Here is a 14,817-nt window from a genome sequence, read left to right on the forward strand (position 1 = left end):
CTTGCAATTGTTGAGAAATCAAAAGTCTTACGTTAAAAGCAGACACCAGCGCTACTGCTTAGTATCTGGCTAGAGATCTTGTTACTATTTTTTCCTCCGGCTGCGCTTTAACACTTGGATGAGGGCCATTGTCGTGCTTCTCAAGTTGCCTCTTTCATGCTCGAAATGAATTCTGGGTAATTCTTCCATTCCACGACAAGGGAAGCTCCCCGATTCTCATTTCATTGATTTTTTTAATGTTTTGGGTCACCCAGTCATACCAGTAAAATACAGCACCGACTGAAGATTTTAGCTTTCAAAACTTGCCCAAATTGTATCGGTAGGTCCAGGAATTCGTCCACAGAAAGGCCAGAGAGACAACTTCACTCGTGAACATCCATGTTTTACAACATAGCATTTTAGACGTCCCAGTCTGCATGAAACCAACTCTCACCTCTGTCTCGAGAATACCATACACTTACGGTTCTTACCTTACGTTTATGCCTGTACAATAAACTGAAATCTCAATTCCTTGTAAAAAGTTAACCAGCATCTTCATTTTTTTGGTAGTCTAGGTATCGGAGAGCCTGAACATTAATTTACGCATGCGCTGACGGAATGTTTGAACACGAGAGAAAAATGCAGTACCTCCAGACGTGGCGCTGGAGCGTCGTACTAAACGAGTCATCCCGGGATTTCGGCCCGTGAGATCGCTTTTGGACGCAGTTGGCCCTTCGCTGCTTTCTGCTACCGACCTTGCCTCCCGGTACGGCATTGAGGGAGGGATATGTCGGCCCCTAAACCATATGAGACAAATCCCACGCCTACTCACAGCTTCTCAGACCGCCCTTGTCATTACAATATAGCGTAAGATTTCGATGGCTTATATATTCAAAGGAAAAGTCATTTTATCTGACATATGGTAAGCACTGCAGTCGCAGATTACAAAATGCACGCACGCGCTTTTTCTGGATTCATTTATATGATTCACAAATAAAACTTTTTGCCCAGGGGAGGGACTCACATATGAAAGGGGTTGGGATGCTTGTCATCTCGCTTAGGGATGTAAATTTCGGGATTTTTGTCTTATTTAGGGTGTTCTGGGGAAAATGCCATCATATGTAGCCCATATGTAGCCGTGAAGGTCTCGTTTAGGGTTTCATGCGACGAAATTTAAAAACATACCTTTAATAAGTTTTAAGTATGGTCTCTTTTAGGGGTCAAAAAATCCTAGGTGAACCCTACATTGGCCTCCTTTAGGGGTTTAATCAAATTTTCTGACGAGTATCCCCACCCCTTCATATGTAAAGTCCCCCCCCCCCCACCCCAGGAAAAAATGATCACTCTTACTTAGGTAAGTTTAAGTTATTTCAAGTTTATTTTTAGCACTTTTGAATAATTATCAAAATTTATACCTCGGCCATATCTGTATTTGACTTTACTCCGTCTGTTACTTGTGTTTTAAGTTCAAAAGAATTATTATGAAGGGACGAAGAGTACTGCTCAATTTGCGAGAGAATATCAGTCCACTCGTTTAGTTGCTGAATGCCATTAACTCTCCTAAATAAAATGAAAGAAAAAGTTGGGCTAACAGAGACAACAATGACACACGATGCACGTACAAACAGTTATCATGGAAAAGGTTTCTGTGATATCCGGAAGATTCAAAATCGAGGCATTTGAAACCATCACACAAAGATGGTCAGCAAGGTGGCATTTAGAGGTAGGTTTAATATCAGATGGATGTTTATCCCAGCTGTTGAGTGTTGTCAAGTAATAGTTATCAAACTACGACTTGACAACAGCTGTACTGTCTGTAAGCTTACATATTTATTGTCAAGGATATTTCACTGTGTACTCACTCTCTTAATCGAAAAGTCATCCATAAATGTTCATCATCCGTAAATGTCCAAAAACAGTAATGTCAGGTATTAAAATACCAGCCAAGATCAACTAATTCGAGTGTATAAACCCAGTCCGCATGACTTGGTACTTCATGTATATTAACTTATTGCGTTTAACGAAGGAGAACGCAGTTCATAATCCTGGGTGACCTGTGGTTCCAAGGATGTGCTTTGAGGGTATGTACTCCATGGATTTTTCGTCGACCGTCTGCGTTTTCTACGCCATTTTGAAAGACGTCATACGTCAGATGTGCAAAGGCTATCGCTCACCTCGTGGGCCATGGGCCAATGAGCTCCTGGTAATAACTTGTGATTAGCTGGAAAGGTCTGAATTCGCGGGAAATCTAAAAATAACTCGGTTTTTAAAAAAACCAATCGTACAATGAAGTTGTACGATCTTGGTGGGAAAGACCTCATGTATATACCCACCACGAGTCCCCAACTACGCTAAATTATTTAGTTTCCCTCAATTCAGTCATCCATATACATTTACCTTCATCTATATCTATTTACCTCCATTTATAAAAATTTATCATCATCTGTATTAATATACATTCACTCCTGGTCATTTATCATCATCTACCTTCAATAATATTCATTATAATCCGTCAAATATTTTCACTCGCGATTGGTCTAAACGCGTCACGTGGGCGAATATTCCCCAGCTAAGACTGGGGAATATCCGAGGATATTCCCCAATGATATTCCCCAATTTTTAAAACCGACTTCAAGGATTCAAGTCTCACATTAAAATTAATGTTAGGATGGCAGAACGGTTTGCTTTCGTAACAGAAGAAGAGATAAACCTGCTGGTCGATAGAGCGGTACCAGAAAACACCAAAAAATCCACTTCATACGCTGTTAACGTTTTTGACGGTAAGCTGTTTGCCTCAATTTGGAATTTAAAAATATGCTCGGATATTTGTCCTTGGACATTATCTGTTCCTCGAAGCTCACAGTTAACCTCGAGCTTCACTCTCGGAAAACTGTTCGCTTCTCCGAACAGATAATGTCCGCGGACAAATATCCGAGCATATTTTCGCGCCAAATGAAGGCTATTGTTTATTTAACCCTCAGATGCCTTCATCTACCTTAAATCACGTTCATTAACCCTCATATACCTTCATCTATTTTCAATCACGTTCATTTGCCGTCATTTTCCTTCATTCACGTTCATTTACCTTAATATACTTTCATCTATTTCATTCACGTTCATTTGCATTCATTTACCTTCATTCACATTCGTTTACCTTAATATATCTTCATTGACGTTCATTTACCTTCATTTTCCTTCATTCGCCTTCATTTACCTTCATCTACCTTGATTCGCCTTCATTCACGTTTATCTACCTTCCTCTACCATTATTTACCTTCATCTACCTTCATCTTCCTTCATTCACATTCATCTACTTTCATCTACTGTGACCTTCATTCATGGTCATCAACCGGCATTCACATTCATCTACCCTCATTTACATTCATTTGCCTTAGTTAATATACCATCATTCACGTTCACCTACCTTCATTCACGTTTATTTACCTTCATATACCTTCATTCACGTTCATTTACCTTCATCTACCTCCATCTACCTTCATTTACCTTCATTTTCCTTCATTCGCCTTCATTTACCTTCATCTACCTTGATTCGCCTTCATTCAACTCCATTTACCTTCATTCACGTTTATCTACCTTCCTCTGCCATTATTTACCTTCATCTACCTTCATCTTCCTTCATTCAAATTCATCTACTTTCATCTACCTTCATTCATGGTCATTCACATTCATCTACCCTCATTTACATTCATTTGCCTTAGTTAATATACCGTTATTCACGTTCACCTACCTTCATTCACGTTTATTTACCTTCATAAATTATTGTGAAATTATAAAATCATCAAAATAAGGTAGGGTAGCCCATAGGGTAGCCCATGGGCTAGCCCATTGGCCCGGGCCCAGGTTTTGTCCACACCCTCATATACCTTCATTCACGTTCATTTACCTTCATCTACCTCCATCTACCTTGTTCGGCCTTTATCTACCTTTATCTGCCTTTATTCACGCTCATTTACCTTCATCTACCTTCCCTTACCTTCATATACCTTCATTCATGCTCATATACCTTCATTAACATTCATTTACCTTCTGCTACCCACATTTCTTTTCATCCGCGTTCATTTATCGTCATATTAGGGACTTTAAGATCTGCGACGCGACGGTAACGAAAACGTCATTTAAAATTGCAAGTTCAGGTTTATTAATCTTTTTCGTCGTTATGTCGGCTTGTCTAACTTCTAAAAACTAGTGTAACTCCCCAGGAACTGAATTAGGAGGTGCGGTATTGAATCTACGACAGAAAATTCAAATTCGGTGTCTTTTATTCACGTTCTCCGTAAAACTTGAGAATTGGTAATTTCACGTCGCAGATTTGCCGAAAACGTGAAAGAAATGCACAAAAATGAAAAATGCACGTGCACAGCGTGCAAAGGTATTGTTTTTGCTCATTAAATATGCAAAATTTGTGACGTTTTCGTTGCCGTCGCGTCATAAATCCTAAACTCCCTATTTACCTTTATTCACGTTCATTTACCTTCATCTACCTTCATTTACCTTCACTAACGTCCATTTACCTTCAACTACCTATATCTTCCTTCATCCGTGTTCATCTACCTACATCTACCTTCATTTACCTTTATTTACCCTCATCTAGCTTAGTCTACCTTCAATCATCTATCTTCATTCACGTTTATTGACCTTCATATACCTTCATCTGCCTTTATTCACGTTCATTTACCTTCAACTACCGTCACCTACCTTCCTATACCTTCATTCACGTTCATATACCTTAGCTTACCTTCATTAACATTCATTTACCTTAATATACCCGTATTCACGTTCATTTAATTACGTTCAGCTACCCACATCTTCCTTCATCCGCGTTCAATTATCTTCATTTACCTTTATTCGCGTTTATTTACCTTCATATATCTTGTTTTACCTTTATCTACCTTCATTCACGTTCATTTACGTTTTTATATACCTTCAGCTACCTCCATCTACCAGGGTGTCAAGTAACAAATGACGCTCCGAGAAAATAGGAAAATAGGAAAGACTGTGGCCAAAAATAGGAAAAAATGGGAATTCTCATCCCAAAATAGGAAGGAAATAGAAAGCTTTCCTTGGATTCTACCCTTTTAAGGGGGTCTCAATGGGAGGATAGCTTTCACGACCAAGGTTAGAAAATTTGGCTTTTCACGGCTAATGGTTATTTTTTTCCCGTCACGGTTAACTTACATGAAAAACAAAGAAACGTCCCTCGTTGAAAATGAAAGTCTTTTTTTGCTTTTTGGGGTTCTCTGTGTTAGTTACTACGGTGTTAGTACACATTGAAAAGAATAAGTCATTGGTCATCAGAATGCGACTTACATTTTTGTCAAGACCTCCAACTGGGGGCAAGAGAGGATGATGTAAGAGAACGGATCCCCCATACACGGGCTAATGATACATTTTTTTAAAATCTTATCTTAGCTAAGCAGCTATTTTTAGAGAGGCACCTGATTGGCCAGTTATAATGACGTAATGAAATTTTAAATATCCGTGGCGTTGGGAACGAGAACTTAAAATAGCTTTGCGAAACCAAAAAGAGATCTTCAAAAACTGTGATAGCCATGGGGGTCCGTTCTCTTACCTCATCTTCTCTTTCTGGGGATTATTTGGGACTTGTTTTGTCTTGTCAGACAAGCTTAGCGAGATGGAATGTCCACGAGAAGAGCAAAGGAGGTAAAACGGTGTCAGGAGCCCATCTGGAGCGTGCAACTTCCATACAGCGTCTGTGAAAAGGCGTTTTTACAAGTAGGTTTATTTTTAGACTTGCCCTTCCCGCGAATTAGGTCAAAAAACAAAGGCAGTTCCGGTTCGGTGACCCTATGACGTCAGCTTAATTTCTGGTAATTGGTCATCGGGCTCCTGTGGGAGTCTCATTCGCGGGAAATTCAATCTAAAAATAAATCGGTCTGTGAAAACGCCGTTACACGAACACAGTAGAGTTGTAAGCTCTGGGTCATGGGTTCCTGACGGTGTTGAGTGCTCTGAAGTCTTCAAATACTTCGAAACACTCCCTATTCCACTTTTAAAAGAAAAAAAAAATCACGCTAAATGCTTTTAATTTTTTTCACGGCTAACGGTTATTTGTTGTTGTTGTCATTTTCACGCCTTACGGTTAACTTTCCCTGACGTGTCACCGCTAACGGTTAACCCCATTGAGACCCTCTCCTAACAACGCCAACAACAGCTCTATTCCTCAAACCAATGCCTCATTCAATATCTAAGACTTACAGACAAGATGGCATGCATCATTCATAGAAACAAGTGTTAAAACTTGGTGAACAACGGAGGTTGCACCAACATGGCGGCTCCATACAAAACTCTGCAAAGTTGCGGGAAATGATTCGACAAATAACTCAGAAACGATGCACCGCACAGACCTGAGAATAGGAGAGGAGATTTCTAAATTTGTCTCCTACAACATTCCAAGTATTTGGCTTTTTTCCTGCGTGTGATAGACATAATAATAATGATAATAATAATAATAATAATAATAATAATAATAATAATAATAATAATAACATTAATAATAATAAGGATAATAATAATAAGGATAATAATTATAATAATTTTAACATTTAACTTGTATAGCGCCGATATAAATATAGCTACCGGTATTTTCATTAGCGCTTAAAACATGAAACTACATAAAACCTACTAAAAACGAGATCAAAAGCACATTAATAAAATTACCAAAAAGCTTTCTGAAATAAAAATGTCTTGAGTGTCTTTTTAAAAGATGCTACTGAGGGGCTACTCCTGATCGCATAGGGCAGTAAATTACATAGTTGAGGAGCAGCAACAGCAAAAGATCGATCTCCTAAGGTTGTTAAGGTCTTAAATTTCACATGGTTTAGTAGCAGTCCATCACAGTCGGAGCGCAACTTGTATTTACATGTATTTACATGCATTTACATGATTAATAAGTTCCTGGAGATAAAAAGGCGCTAAGCCATTGATAGCCTTATACGTTAACAGTAATATCTTAAAAGTCAATTCGAAATTTAACCGGCAGCCAGTGCAGATTATACAGCAGCGGTCTTATATGGCAGTACTTGGATTCCTGAAAAATTAACCTAGCGGTAGCATTTCGGAGCCTCTGCAGCTTAAGCTGGTAGGTTGGCAGGCCATAGAGCAGGCTGTTGCAATAATCGACAATAATCGACATGAAGGTGATGTTCCAGAATTTGTCATGAATGTTAAAGATAAAGATACATATCTTTTGTTACGAGTAAGTGTACGAAATTTAAAATCTAATAAAAGTATGAAAAAGGTAAATAGTAAGAATTGAAAAAATTAAGTATATACACAGCTAATTCATATTTAAAAGCTAAACGGTTAATAAAAGAGTTTTTGAAACGCATAGTGTTAATCTTAGGTTTAAAACACGTTTCTTTCCTAAGATTATAACTGGACGAGGCATAATAGATATAAGTGGATGTCCTTTAGAGTTGGAAACTTTTCAAAAAATCTTACGATTTTGCCTCTCTATGAGGTCATAAACGCTCGCTTAGACGTATATTTCGTTTTAAAACAGCGGTCTAAGAAACATTGTACAGGTGTAAGATCGGACTCGGATGCGGCGTAGACAGATAAATGCGTAATTAATATTAGGTAGTACTATAGTATTAAAGAGGTCTATTTCTGACTGATTGTACCCCTCTTTGCGCAGCGTTCTTAGAATGTGTAGGGATTTGTTAGCTTTAACAAGTTTATTCTTCTGAAAATTTGCTGTCGCATTGGAAGGTGACCCCAAGATCTCTACTTCTTTACAACTGGGTATCAACCCAATAGGTGAAAAGAGGTCGCAGTTGCCTCTCTTTTTCATCGTCAGCTCTTTACATTTGTATAACTTACTTGTTAACCTTTTAAGTGCTATTTGCCTGTTTGTTTTTTTGTTTTTGTTTTTACTTTCTCGGCGATAAACAGTCTGCAGAACGTGGCTCCGTCGTGTTAAGGGACCGTGTAAGAAGTACTCATTGAAACGTCTGCTGTTTGGGGTCAATGTGGGCTCAGGTATGAACATCACGCCGTGTAACAAGTGTCCAGTTCATATTAGGAGGGCGACCGAGTTCGCCGTAATCCGCTAGGTTTATCACTTTATAAGTGGTTTTTTGGGCCATCTTCGTCCACAGAAGACCACAGACTGGCATCATTAAGCCGGAAAGGGGTGAAGGCAACCCTTAGAAAGAAAACAGAGGTGAGAGATGGTTTCATGCAGACTGGGATCGACGCCTAAAATGCTCCGTTGTAAACATGGCGGTTCACGAGTGAAGTTGTCTCTCTGGCCTTTCTGTGGACGAATTCCAGGACCTACCGATACAATTTGGGCAAGTTCTGAAAGCTTAAAACTTCAATCGATGCGGTATTTTGCTGGTGGGACTGGGTGGCCCGACACTTATGGAAAAATATATATAATGAGAATCGGGAGACTTCCCTTGCCATGGAATGTCACAATTACCTAGAATTCTTTTTGGGCATAAACAAAAAAACTTAGGAAGAACGAGAATTGGCCTCATCGAATGGCTGAAGCGCGGCCAGAGGAAAAGATTTCCAGTAAGACTTTTGATTTCTCAACAAGACGCTCTGTGAGCGTAAACTGGGTTGCCTTTAGTGCGTGTTGGTCTTTCTCAAATTTTGGTACTCATTGCCAAACACCCTAACACTGTATGAGTGCGAAAACATTATTTACTGGGTTGCTCGTATGGCAATCGCAGTCGGAAAATGGGTGGGACTTGTTCGTGTTTTTTTTTTTTTTTTTTCTGCGTTGCTTTTTTTCTTCTGCGTTGCTAAGTGGTGTCTTTGTGCGTAAAGTCTTCCGTGCGTATTTTGGTAGGATTTCAGGGGGTAGTAGAAAGGCGTAGGTTTCTGTGGTGTGATACAGTAGAATATTTCATTAACCTGGGATGGGGTCGAAGATTGAAACGCAAATGGCGTTTTGGAGGATATTTAAACAAAATGTACCCTTATGGAGCTAAAGAATGGAAGGTAGATTGGATAAACAAGACAGACGGTGTATTGTGTTCACCGGATAAAATCTACTTGAATGTGGGCATTTTTGCTATGTCGTGCAGGGGACTCTAGGCATAAAGGCAATACGTGGAAGGGGAGTGATAGGAACAAGTCCATTACGGAACTTTCCTGATTTCCGACAGAGGAAACGGGAAATGATACGGATTTTAAGATTGGATTGCCATATGGCAAATCCATATATTATGATTATGTTATTCATAGATTGGTGATAGAGAATGAAGTTAATGCTTACGACTTAGTCTACTGAACTATATGGTCAACTAAGGAGAATTGTTCGACTTAATTGAAAATATTATTTTCGTCATAGTCTTGACGGTTTAAATTTTCTCCAAAACTAGTTTGTTTCCTTTTATTGTTTATTTAGGTACTGACTTTACATAACAGATCATTTTACATTGTAGCTAGGTTATGTGGGCTAAGAATTGAAGTGAGGTTGCCGATGATCCTATTGTGATATTGTTAATGTGGAGTGAGGTCTGTATCAATACAATGTCACCGGCAGTTTCGGAGTCTTTCATAGGGTAGGTGACTGAGGAAATAACTGTAAAATGGGTTATTGACGTGTTCAAAATTGTTTTCTGTGATGTTTTTATATTTTTAGACGTAATTGAAACTGGTAAAACAAATTTTTTGAGTTATGCATTTGGACTTTCTCCTTAACCAAAGTATTGTACGTGACAATATTAAGTTGTTTACAACAATGCACTTGACAAAAAGGAGTTTTCTGTAATTTCTTCCAGGTTTATACATGTGATGAAAAGTGTGGATATAAATTGATTGGCTAGTTAATACTCGAAGTTAAGGCCACTAAAAAATTGTCAGTTGTTTATAACAAGAGGCGATTGATTTTTAATCTTTTCGTTGACGACTTAAGTTTTTCCACAGGCGCTTCAAGCTGATAAGGCGATTTTGCAATACAACGCACTTTTGTTTTGTGTCGATTCATTAGCCATTGCTGATATAGTGAAATCAGTAATGGCTAATGAATCGACACAAAACAAAAGTGGACAACATATTTGAGATAGGAAAAGTTTATTGCGAGAGAAAGACGTTCAGTTTTTCAACTTAAGTTAATTTTTAAGTCTTTTTACCATTAAACTGTTTTAGTACATAATAGTTATGCATTGCAAAATCGGGTTATGAGTTTGGGGCGCCTGCGGTTCTTTTAAAAATAAATGTATTTTCTTTTATTAGCCACTTTGGTGATAAGTTCGCCGAATTCACGTGATAAAAGGTCGTTTTCGTGATCTTTCCCAGATTTTTACACGTGATCAACACTGTTGAGATAACTTCATTGGTTAACAAATAGCTGAACTTTACCCTAGTAAAAGTTTGTACGTGACAATTCTCACTTGTTTTGATAAAAAGGTAATTGGATTTCAAATCCTGTCTTCATTCATTGGTTTATTTTCTGCATTTTCTATTGGTCACTTCTCTTCTAAAGAAATGGGCATTATGTGATTGGAGGATTCCGATCCTTTTGGTGATATAAAACTGCACGCATTAACTCATTTATCTGTCAAAGGATACTTCGCAATGCATTTTGTAGTTTTAGGATAGTTTCAGTTTGTACTTAGTCTTTGTGTTTGCGTTCGTCGACTATGTCTCGGGCTGCTAAATCGAAAAAAGTGAAGTCCACAGAAATTTCTTCTGGAAGCGACATTTCGTTTACAGTAGAAGCTGTGTCTAAAAACAAGGACTTCGCAACTGGAATTGACCAAGACAAAACTTTACCTGAACACAGTTTGCTATCTGCCGATTACAACTTCAGTGTTTTTGCAGAAAACGAAGCTTTGTCTGAAAAGCATGAAAACGCTGTATCCGAATCTTCTACAGGATCTCAAAGTTCAAAGAAACGACCAGCTTCGCCACTAATCGCCTATATTGAAAGTATGTCCCCATTGAAACGCAGTAAGTCAGGATCTGTGGAATATTTCAACCTTAAGCTTCAGTCAGCATGTGGAATACAGCCAGCCGTTTGCTTTTCACGGTTGAAGCGAAGTTTTTTCGATGATCGAGTTCGTACCAAAACTGCAGTGAAAATTGAACGGTATAACACCGCGAAAGATGGTCGAACTATCTTCATAAACGACATGACGAAGCTGTCTTCGCCAGCAACTTCTGAGTATAACTTCCAGTTCAGTGAGGGCCACGACACTAACTATTTGAGTTTGCAGTCACTGTTAGATAATGCAGTTGATATGGACATGGTGGATGTAATAGGTAAATTGGTCTACAAAGACAATGAAATAGAAAGTGTGGGGGCTTCAAAGTTGAAAAAAACGAATTGCTACATTGCAGATGAAACTGCCAGCATCAAACTGATACTGTGGGAGAGCAAGATCGAAGAAGTGAAAGTAGAAGAGGTATATACGTTCAAGCAAGTAAGATTGCGTAGAGATGGATATACTGCTCATCTGAACACTACTGTAGATACAGTGATTGAAAGAAAAGTTGATCACAACTTGAAGGAGAACCTTGTAGTGGAAAACATCACACCTGAAAAAGACATTGCAGACCTCGAAATGAAGGTAGAGACTATTCACTCTATAGGAGAATTCTCTCGTTTCAAGCAGTGTGTACACTGCAATAAAAAGATCAGTCATATTACTTCTTCGGCAACTGTGAAGTGCAACCATTGTGGTCACATTGTTAGAAGCGCTTCCTGCAAAGAGAACTTGATGATTAAGTTTTTGGTCGAGAATAATGATAAGTCGGATGAAGGATTTCTTCATTTTGTAGTATTTCAAGATATTCTTGAAGAAATGATCGGCGCGTCAGTCAAGAGCACAACAGATGATATTATTTTAGAAAAGTTGTTACTGTTGAAAAATTTTACCATTTTGTATAACAACAAAAGGATTGTTAAACGTGTGGTGATGTAGAAGGAAATACTTGGAAACGATAAGCTTATGTTGATGTTTTCGATTTGTTGTAGTTTGTAACTATTAAATTTTAGGAAAATTGTTACTTTTGAAATATTTCACTATTTTCTGTAACAACTAAATTGATAAGAGTGAAATAGTTATGGTGTAGAACGCGTACCGTTGATTTTTGCATTTGTTGTAGTTCGTTCATAGAAATGAAATATCAAAATTTCAGGAAAGTTATTGATTTCACCATTTTGTATATTTACCTGTAATTATTAAGTTACTGTTAATTTTTCCACTTACTGTAGTTAAGTATCAAATCTGTTCTGTTGTATTGAATAAAAAATTGAGTTTGAAATCAATGACCGGGAGTATCTTACTGAGAGCTGGTTATACCGGGTTGGTACATTTCGCTGATTTCTAGTTCATGGACAACCATAATGGACTATGTGAATGGGTTATTTTCTAGAAATATTTGAAAGAATGTGATAGGCCTGGACGGTTTGTGTTTTGTAGGTTTGAGGTTGCAAATAATTGTGAAACGTTTAATTGTGAGTTTTGCTTTAATAAGCATGTTCTTGAGTGATTTACCCCTCTTGTATGTTGCTAGTAATGTCTGGGAAAGAGTTTAGAGCAATAAACTAGATAAGAATTTAAAGTGGCTGACGAAATCTACTCTGCGAGCAGAAGTTTCTTTTGTTCTTTTCCCGTCAACTATTTGAAGCCACCGCATGTTGAACTTGATCCTCGTTAAACAAGTTTTTCCAGTATAGGTATCCGTTTAGTAATAAAATTGAGGGTTATAATTGAGCCTGTTGTAATATGAATCGAGGGCAAGCCTATTAGGTACATTAAGTTTGGGTTCGAAACTGTATCCTAGCAACATGCAGCGTATGCTTATTAAAACGCTTACTTGATTCATGTAGAGTCTTTCAGGCTTTGTAAGTAAGGTGGATGAAATCTTAAAACCGGTGTCTACTATTGTTATTGCGGATACGTTCTGCGCATTTCGAAATATTCGGATTTCGTATCGGCGGTGATTATTAATACAGGGATATTTTTGCGCGGTTCGAAGCTATGAGGAGAAAGCAGAATTTAGCAAGTACTTTTGGCATTCAAAAAGAAAACTGGGGGTAACCATGCATTTTTCAGAGATAATTAAGGTTCAATTTGGAAAATAATGTTATACATTGCTTTGTATTTTAAAGCTTTTTAAAAATATTGTTGATTGTCTTCGAAAAATGTGTGATTAGCCCCAGTTTTTTTTTTTTTTGGATTTTAATAACGCTTGTTAAGGTTTGCTTTCCCGTATATTGAGTAAATGGCGCAAAAATACGTTTGAATTAGTAAGGGTGTCCTTAATATAAGTTGAATAAATAGAATATTTATTAAGTTTCCTAAAAACTGTGTTATTCGAAAAATCGGCGTGCCACATCCTGGTTGACATCTGGTAATAAATGATTTTGGAAGAAGCAACTGCAAACCTGAACTTTGCCAAAAGATGCAGATTTCAACAAGATGAAAAGTTGAAATCTTACAACACTCTAGCAACCATTGGAAAAATGGTTGCTAGGGTGTTACTTAGAAAAACTTTGGTAAGTTGCTTTGCAATGAAATGAAAGCAAGTAAGTCCAATGACAGCAAACAGGGGCCCTAATTTGAAAAACTTCGGTTTCATATTAAAATTAGTAGATAAATGCAATTCTCGGTTTTTTGGTCGTCATGTTTGTGTCTTTTAAAGAAGTGATGGCTATGTTTGTGCTCCAACCCAATTCTGTGGGAAGTGAACTCTATCATCATACAAAGGTTTCTTTTGTTTTCGTTGAAAGAAAGGTTGTTGATCGCGTGAGTGAAAAAAATAAGGTGTGCAGAAATTAACCAAAGGTTCTTTAAATTGATATAATGAGTGAGTGACGAAGTATTGCGGAAAACTACTGTAGTTACTGAAAATATAGAATTGTTGGTTGTAGTGATTTGTGAAGTTGTGTAATTAAAATACATGTAGTTGATTATGTATTTCTTTTCGAGGAGGCCAAAAGGTTAAATGCCTCAAATCGCACATTAGTGATAGTGTTGTCAGGATTTGAAGTGGCTTGTAATGAAGGATAATGTGGGGGATTTTTCAAATGCATATACTTTTTAATATATTTCCCCGGATTAGCCTCCATTGCAAGCTGTAGCTCTAGTTCAATATTGAGAATGGGAATATGGTATATTATTACTGTTTTTATTTTGTCGTTCCAGAGGGTCAAGGGAATGGTGCCAGTGTTGTCAGTGATGGTGAAGTGATTGAGCACGGGAATGAGAAAGCCTTTGTTCAGGAAGAGTGATTGAACTGATTCTAGATTAAGAGTCAGAATTTTTTTTCCTGATGTGAATTGTATTACAGCAAGGCTCTTGATTATAGTGTATAATAAAATGGAAGATTTGTGTTGGGAGCCTTTTTATACTGTGAACAATTGGAAAATTAAGTCTTAGAGAAGTTAAAATGAAGAAGATAAAGCGCGTGTTGAGTAACATTTAAGTTCTTTTTTTGAGGTGTTTGTCGGAAATTTTGAAAAGAACGCTTAAAAGGTATCAAGATCCTTTCTTGTGGGTGTAGGATGAAATTTTTTCCACTTTTAAGAGGTACCAAATTATGGATTTTTATTAGACAACATTAAAAATTAGGTAATTGCCAAATGTTTCTTGTCATAATTTTGGCTCAATATCCTAACAGATATTGCTAAAGCTCCCGCTGTGGACCTTTTGAGGTTGAACAGCGTAAGAAGTACCAAAACCGCTTTTTTAAGTCCTAAAAGGTGTGATGAGCATCCTCATTCATTTTATATTCTTTTTATCCCTCCCCCCTCCCCACTGGATATGGTTGCGTGACTTCTCAGATAAGGTGCAAGTATGTTTAGTTCAAACGCACTCTTTGGAGGGTAGT

At 37.7% G+C, this 14,817-nt stretch overlaps 1 long non-coding RNA gene across 1 annotated transcript; it reads left to right on the forward strand.

The window, feature by feature from the left end:
- Nucleotides 1-9,132: 9,132 nt before the first annotated feature.
- LOC138048838 (uncharacterized) lies at nt 9,133-14,326 on the forward strand. Its single transcript, XR_011132220.1, has 2 exons — nt 9,133-9,539; nt 14,133-14,326. It is a non-coding gene; the product is annotated as an uncharacterized lncRNA (long non-coding RNA).
- Nucleotides 14,327-14,817: the final 491 nt, after the last annotated feature.

This window comes from Montipora capricornis, chromosome 5 (assembly GCF_036669925.1).
Source record: "Montipora capricornis isolate CH-2021 chromosome 5, ASM3666992v2, whole genome shotgun sequence".
Taxonomy (NCBI): domain Eukaryota; kingdom Metazoa; phylum Cnidaria; class Anthozoa; order Scleractinia; family Acroporidae; genus Montipora; species Montipora capricornis.